The sequence below is a fragment of the Gossypium hirsutum genome, chromosome A13 (assembly GCF_007990345.1).
Source record: "Gossypium hirsutum isolate 1008001.06 chromosome A13, Gossypium_hirsutum_v2.1, whole genome shotgun sequence".
Taxonomy (NCBI): domain Eukaryota; kingdom Viridiplantae; phylum Streptophyta; class Magnoliopsida; order Malvales; family Malvaceae; genus Gossypium; species Gossypium hirsutum.
In genome coordinates this window covers 53741848-53750314 of record NC_053436.1, presented here as the reverse complement: position 1 = coordinate 53750314, position 8467 = coordinate 53741848, and the positions used below count along the sequence as shown (strand labels likewise).

Sequence of the window (8467 nt, the reverse complement as noted above, 5' to 3'; positions counted from 1 at the left end):
AACCGAAGAGACCGCTAAAAACCAAGACAATCAGCTACCTCCTGCAATTGCGATGAATCAAAATCCTGCTCCACGCGCTATGTATGATTATGCTAAACCTTCTTTAACAAGAACTAAATCGAGCATAGTTAGACCTGCTGTAGCTGCAAATACTTTTGAACTAAAACCTAACACTATTCAAATGATACAACAGTTTGTTCAGTTTGATGGTTTGCAGGATGAAGATCCCAACGCTCACTTAGCAAACTTTTTGGAACTATGTAATACATTTAGAATTAATGGCGTTTCTGACGATGTCATCCGTATTCGGTTATTCCCTTTCTCATTGAGGAACAAAGCTAAACAGTGGTTGAACTCGTTACCACGAGGGTCAATTACTACTTAGGAACAAATGACCAAAAAATTTTTACTAAAATATTTTCCGCCAGCTAAAATGGCTAAATTACGTAATGATATCTCTTCTTTTGTGCAGATGGATTTAGAAACACTCTACGATGCATGAGAGAGATACAAGGACCTTTTGAGAAGTTACCCTCACCATGGGTTACTGCTTTGGCTTCAGGTTCAAACATTCCATAATGGCCTGAATCCTTTAACTCGGCAAATGGTTGACGCAACTCCTGGTAGAACCATCAATAATAAAACACCTGAAGATGCTTATGAGTTCATAGAGGAGGTGTCATTGAATAACTATCAATGGAAAGTCATGAGGACAAAGCAAACGAAAATAGCCGGTGTTTATAACGTTGATTCGGTTACCATGCTCTCAAATCAAGTAGAACTCTTGAATAAAAAGATTGATGGTTTTCTTAGTTCTTCACAAGTTCACCCAGTAATGCAGTACGAAGCAAGTGGAGGTGGAACAAGTCATTCGGAATACCAACCTTATGGCCACAACATCGATAACGAGCAATTAAATTAAATAGGTAATAATCCTCGACCTCAAAATAATCCATATAGTAACACTTACAATACAGGTTAGAGGAACCACCCCAATTTCTCGTGGGGCAGTCAAGGAAATCAAAGACCACAACCACCTCAGGGCTACCAACAGGAAAAAAAGCCGAACCTTAAAGAGATGCTCACAAAGTTTATCTCAGTGTCAGAAACCTATTTCCAAAACACCGAGACAACACTTAAAAATTAACAAGCGTCGATCCAAGGGCTCGAACTCAAATAGGTCAGCTTTCCAAACTAATCTCTGAATGACTACAAGGAAGCTTTCCAAGTAATACTGAACCTAACCCAAGGGAACAGCTCAACTTGATTAACGTTCAAGATAAAGAAGGATTCGTTAAGCCTGAGTCAGAACCGAGGCAAGAAAATGTGGTAAGCAAAGGTCAAGGTGAGGTAGATTACAATAAAAACAAATCGGTGAATGTCGAATATAAACCTCGTGTGCCATACCCTAACGCGACAAGGAAAAATCACTTAGATGAACAATTTGGTAAATTCCTTAAACTCTTAAAAAATTACATATTAACTTACTGTTTATTGAAGCTCTATCACAGATGCCAAACCCAATGAAATTTTTAAAGGAGCTTTTAGCAAATAAGTGGAAGATGGATGAGGCATCGCATGTGGAGCTAAACGCAGTTTGCTCAGCTATTCTCTAGAATAAACTACCCAACAAACTTAAAGATCCAGGTAGTTTTATAATTCCTTGCTTAATTGGTAGTTTAGATGTTAATAAAGCATTAGCTTATTTGGGGGCTAGTATTAACGTCATGCCTTACAAAATGTTCAAACAATTAGGTCTCGGGAAACCCAAACAGACTAGGATGAGCATTCAATTAGCAAATAAAACTATAAGATTTCCTAGGGGTATTATTGAAGATGTGCTAGTTAAAATCGATAAATTTATATTTCCCGTTGACTTCATTGTTCTAGACATAGAGAAGGATAGCAACACTCCTTTAATTCTAGGAAGGCCCTTTTTAGCAACTGCTAAAATAAATATTGATGTTGGCACAGGTGAACTCACACTCCGTGTGGGAGACAAAACAATCACTCTTTAAGTTCGCAATTTTAGCAACACATCAGAAATTGAAGGTGATCGTCTAAACCATTCTACTAAAACTAACAATATGGTGCAACCTTCTTTGCCGGAAATGAGTCTGAAGGAAGTACATGAGCTATTCTCAAGCAATAGTAGAGGACCTATTCATGAAGATCGAAGGCAACAAATCGAGGAGCTAGATAAATGGCGGACGTATAAACCGAGAACACTCGACAAATCGAATCTACAACAGAACGAGCTCAATACCTTTCCAAATCAACTTAAGGTTGGAGATAGAGTCTTATTAGATGCCGCAGATCCCCACATTGTTGCTACCACACCGAATGAAGAAATACCTCTTACGGTACTTAGCATTTTCCCATTTGGTACGGTCGAGGTGAGTCGTCCCAATTTCGGCACTTTTAATGTAAACAACACCTATTTAAAACCTTATTTTGATGAGATTAATAGCAGGAATGAAGAGTATAACTCCTCAAACCACCATGATCATTCAACGGAGAGGTAAGTTGAGCTTAGACTATAAATAAGTGCTTCTCAGGAGGCGACCTGAGCACTAACTGTATTAACTTATTTAAAATTTAGTCTTCAACATCTAACTTACTAACAGAACGCTTGAATACAGGTTTTCCATAGGGACACAGCCAAGAGCACGGGCGTGCTTAGGGCCGTGTGAAAACAGCACAACAAATTTTCCCAAACACGGGCTATGATAAAATGCCACAGCCATACGACATGGCCGTGGTCGAACCTGCCAAAACAACACGAGGGTGAGACACGCCCGTATGGAAGAACCGTGGGTGAACCTATTAAAATAGCACGGATGTGCGACACGCCTGTGTCTAGCACCCTTGGTCAAACCTGTTAGATTGACACGGGCGTGGGAGAAGTGAACAATGTCAGGCACGGTCGTGCGACACGGCCTTGTGCACCCACACGCCCAAGGAACACTAGCGTGTACTAAATGTCACACGCGCCCAAATTCAAAATTCGCGAATCACAAGGGCTAAAATTAGGGAACACGGGCGTGCTACTTGGCCGTGTGCCCCAAAATCTTAAATACCCTGCACTATTCATTGTCTTCCACACTCAAAAACCCTAACCCCAGCCGCTGCAATTCCACACGGCCTCCTTGCTATGCAGTGCGCCGCCTCCAACTTCATTTTTGATGCCCATTCTCCTCTTTCTATCATTTGTTCACTCTTTTCTCATTTATTCTTACTAATGTCTAGGGCTATTTATCATAATAATGTGAAATTTTTCATGTTCCTTTCTCATTTTTATCATACAAATGTTATATCTAGCATAGTTATTATATTTCTCATGTTAATATTCTTACTCATTATATGATTTATCTACTTTATTTGATTAGTTAAAAGTAAATATTCATGATTAGAACAATATATATACTCATGCCTTTAGTGTTAACATTTATCATCCTTAACACATATTGCATTCCATGAAATTCGTTGCCATTTTTTATGTCATACAATTGATTGCTTTGATTAATTTGTTGGTCTTAGTAGTTGCTGAAATTATGGTTGTTATCTACTTTGATCATTCCTCAAAATGAATTAATGATTTTTTATCGCAGGTACCATGTCGTTTTCACGAGGAAAGAAAATCGACGTACCTGCTTCGAAGAAGAGGAAGGGAGCGTCATCTTTCGCGGGTCCAAACCATGGAAATTCATCACCCTCTCCTATAGTTTCCCCGAGGGCCCCAAGAAGAGCTTTTCCAAATACTTCGGGCCCGACCCTTAATTACGGGCCGCTGTATCAACTGGGCTGCCGTAGAACAAGTTCAGTTGGCTGATGGGATTCGAGGCCTCCTAACCACCGACCCTTGGGAGCTGTTCTTTGGGATCATCGAACCAAAATAGCTTAAGATCATGATGGAACTATGCTCAACATTCCATCTTCATACCGTAATGACGAATTACGATGATCCCGACATGGTCCAGTTTCGCCTAGGTGGGTTAGTCCGCCAGCTAAGCGTCCTAGAGTTCGGTGCTGCACTGGGCTTATATACGGAGGAGTTTAAGGAGGAGAATGAACTACATGCTCTCACTCGCTACATACATTTCTCTCCCTCGAAGTGCTGGCACACTTTGGCCCCTGGCGTAGCCTCCTACAATCCTAGCCGCTCCAAGGCATCAGTTCTCCCACCAACCCTGAGGTACCTACACACCATTTTTGGCTCACACGATTACAGGGAGGCGAGAGAGCACTGGCATCATCAACACTCACGACACCTACTTCTTATGGTGTATGTCGCACGGGTACGTCATCGACCTTGCCTATTTCATCGCCCTCGCGATTCAGCACCAGACGGAGCGGCATAGGAAGGGGGTCATCTCTATTGGCCCCTATGTTACTCGGTTGGCTCGACACTTCGGGCTCCTCAACACCGCGGCCCAAGAATCATCCCTTACCCTCATCGGCCAGATGTCTCCAAAAGGCATCTCGAGCATGCTTAGCATGAGGATGATCGAGAGGCACCGAGAAACCTACCCTCTCCAATATTGTCTCACCCAATCTACCGAGGAGGAAGCCTACGAGGACAATCCTGATGATGTCCCTCCACAGCACGAAGACCCACCGACTCAGCCACCACCACTCTCTCGTCCAGTTCATGCGGCGGCTTCATATGCTGACATCTCTGAGTGCCTCACTAGATTCGAGCAGCAGTGTTTTAAACGATTTGACAACATTGATGCTACTCTACAGCAGATTTGTCAGCACCTCTACATCTCATTGCCAGACCCACCTCGTGAACCATCCAGCGATGAAGATGTTTAAAAATATTTATTTATTATTTTATGTTTTTAATTTTTATTAAAACTACTTTTTATTTTTATTATTAGATTTTATAATTTTATTTTTAATTATCAATTTCAGTTATTTCTTTATGAGTAATTATTCTTCCTAATATCCCCTAAAAAGTTCCTGATTTTATCACAGTTATATAGAGCTCTTAAGCTCATTATTGCATAGGAACTAACAACTCCACAGGGAAAGGTTCTTCACGACTGCCATGTCCTGATCAACCACGACCATAGCTACCACTAGATATAATATTATTTTGGCACAAGACTTGTGGACTAATGAACCTCTACGACCACCGGAGTATCCTCCTCCACTCTCGAACCGATTACTCTCCAAAACTCCAGTTCGAGGAATTAATCATACAGGAAGTTTCACTTCTCTCTCTATCTTATTTTTATATACTAATATCTATCTTTGTACATTAAGGGAAATGTACATCTTAAGTGTAGGGGGGATATTTATTTCATTATCAGAAAAATCCCATCAATGACTACCTTGTTCTCATGAAAAGCTCTCATATCATATTTAGGATAAATTTTTGATTGATTTTTTATTTTTTTTTATATATCTTGAATTAAAACATAGGCATTTATGCATTGATTGTTTAAACTTTAAGACATTAGAGAATCAAGCATGATAAGTTGATTTTTAATAATTTAAAATCTTAGGTTGTTTCCCCAAAGTTTAGGTATTACTTTAAGTTGGAATTCACAAGTTTTAAACATCAAAAAGCCATAATTTTTGTGAGATTTTTGAGCCTTTTGAGCATCTATTAATTCTTTGATGCTCACTTTTATTGTTGCTTTGAGTGCATCAGTATTGAATTGTTATTCTAGAACTTGCTTGATTATGCATGTCGAGACCACACCATTTGATTTGATATGTGAAAATGATTAAGGCACTTAGGATTAACCCATTCATGCCATGACAAGCCTACCTCCACGATTAACCCCTAGTAAACCCCCTTAGCCTAACAAGCCATTCCTTGTATTACCCTTAATATTAACCTTTAACCCATTATTGTTGAAATCCCCTAAATTAATCCCTATTTTTTGTCGAGATTTGAGCTGAATAAATTGCTTAGCTATGGCTTGTTCTTAATAGTTAGTCTATGTTATTTAATTCTTGTTTTGATAAAAAAAAAACAACTATGTATACACATTAGTAATTCCATATTCTGAGAAGAAACTCTATTGTACGTAAGTGATGATTAACTCTTTCTCTAGTTAGGCAAATTTTTCAATTCAATCTTGATTCCAACCCTTTCTTTCAGCTTGTGACCACATCCCTTAACCAAGCCTCATTACAACCCTCTAAAGACCTTTTGATTGATGTTTCATCTCAATTTATCAGTGGTGGAGATTTGATTTTCATGCAAGCCTATGGTAATGACTTTTCATTATTGATTATTGACTGCTTCATTTATTGTCCTTAAAACACCTCGAGTGAATCCTTAGTGAGGATGTGAAACTTTGTGATATTCCGAATCAAAGGTAATTACTTAAATAAGGAGAGACACCTATGTTTTCAAGAGAAAATGCTCAACTTGGAATGTTTGAAACTTTTATGTTTTCTTTTAGTTGAATTCTCAATGTATGATTACCTATGAATTATTTTGAGATATTATCGATAGAAATTATAAGTTGAGAAGAATTTATTTTGATTATGAGTTGAGGATTTTGCTTAAGGACAAGCAAATGCTTAAGTGTGGGGGTATTTGATAAACCGTAATTTATACATATTTTTTACCCCATGTTTCATGCATTTTATGGATGATTTCCTATTAGAATTGGTGAATTTGATGCTCCTAATGCTTTAATTTCATGTTTTATACTTAGGAGAGCATGAGAGAGCAAAAGGAACAAGAAACGGGCCAAAATCGGAGAAAATGGGCCAAAGTACAAAATCAACATGGCCTGGACCTCCTCACACGGGCAGACTACACGCCGTGTCAATTTGGCAGGCTTGAGCACGGCCTAAAGTAATCGCACACGGGCGTGTTACACGGGCATGTCCCTGCCGAGCCCAAGTTGAGCCCAATTTGGAAAAGGCTAATTTTGAGGGTGCTTAGGCATTCTAAAGCCTATAAAAACACCCTAGAGGAGGAAGAAAAGGGGACACAGAATAGGAAGTAAGGAATTACTCCAAGAAAGCCAATTGATCCATCACAGAAGCCGAATTCACCATCAAGACTGAAGATCTCTCATCAATTTCCCCTTCAGGAGTTTTGGGTTTTCTTTATGTTTTGTATTCATTATTATTCAGAGATGTTTTCCTTTTTAGTTATGAACTGAAACCCCTAAATACCTTAGGGGAATGAAACCTAAGACAAATTTTGTTATTATTTTCTGAATTGTATGATAAATATTTAACTTGTTCTTAATTATGTGTTCTTAATTCTTGTTTTGATATCCCAGGATACTGATTCAACATAAGCTCTTATTTAGAGGAGGAATAGACCCTGTCTAAGAGTACATTTGTCATAATTAAGCAGAGTTGATTGCGTGCCTAGACATAGGGTGACAAGATTTTGCCGGATTAGGGTGAAACCTAACAAGGGGATCCATAGATCGAGTTAATTCAACCATAGGGTGTTAATTAGAGAAATGTCTCAATTATTCAATCTAGGGATTAGATGTTATTAGTCTTGAATAGGGATAATAACATAATTTAGGGATCTCTACGGAACAAGTTAAATGAATAAATTGTCCGATTCAGAGCCAGAATAACAAGTACAGTCTAGGTGGATTTTTCCTTAGGTATTGTCTTAATTCAATCGATTTTCCCAAAAGAAATTCCCAAATTCCATTATCTGTGAATTCTTAGTTTAGATAATTAGTTAGTTAAAACAAAAACCTCTTTATTTTTAGGCTAGATAATTAAAAGACAGTCATTACTAGTACTTTTAGTTCCTTTGGGTTCGACAATCCGGTCTTGCTATAACTATACTGCTGTTCGATAGGTACACTTGCCTACATCGCGATAATAGTTAGCTTCAAGAACGATTAATTATAAACATTTAAAACCTATCACGAAATCACGCGATCACACATATTTAGGGCGTTTACAAATTAGCCTTCACATTTTAACACTTTAGTCTTTAATCACAAAAATCACAAAATATACAAAATTTTCATATACCCATGCTTAGCCGAATTTTCATAGTTTTCATATAAGCCCACATATTTCATTTATTTCATAGTTTAGTCCCTCAATTTCTCATTTTCACAATTTAGCCCAAATTACTCAAATTCATCAAAAATTCAAAGACAAAACATGTTAACCCAACATCAAGCTTCCATATAATATCATACAACTTCATAAAACTCATATTTTCATCAATGGCTCAACTCAAAATCATCAACAATTTCAGAAATTGAGACATGGGCTTAGTAAAACACAAAGCAATGATCACAAAAACGTAGAAATTATCGAAAACGGATCAAAAACGAACCTTTAATCAAGCTTTAGCATGGTCGAACCCTCATAACTCTTTTATCTTTTCTTTTTCTTTGATTTTTCGGCAATGGTGATGAATATAACACCAAATTCATGTTTTTGTTTTATTTAATTAACATAATATACTAAATTACCACATTAACCTTTATTAATCCATTATAAA

The 8467-nt window shown here is 37.9% G+C and overlaps 1 non-coding gene across 1 annotated transcript; it reads right to left on the bottom strand.

The window, feature by feature from the left end:
* Nucleotides 1-439: 439 nt before the first annotated feature.
* On the bottom strand, nucleotides 440-546 carry LOC121213454 (small nucleolar RNA R71). The gene has a single exon (XR_005908835.1). It is a non-coding gene; the product is annotated as a small nucleolar RNA R71 (small nucleolar RNA).
* Nucleotides 547-8467: the final 7921 nt, after the last annotated feature.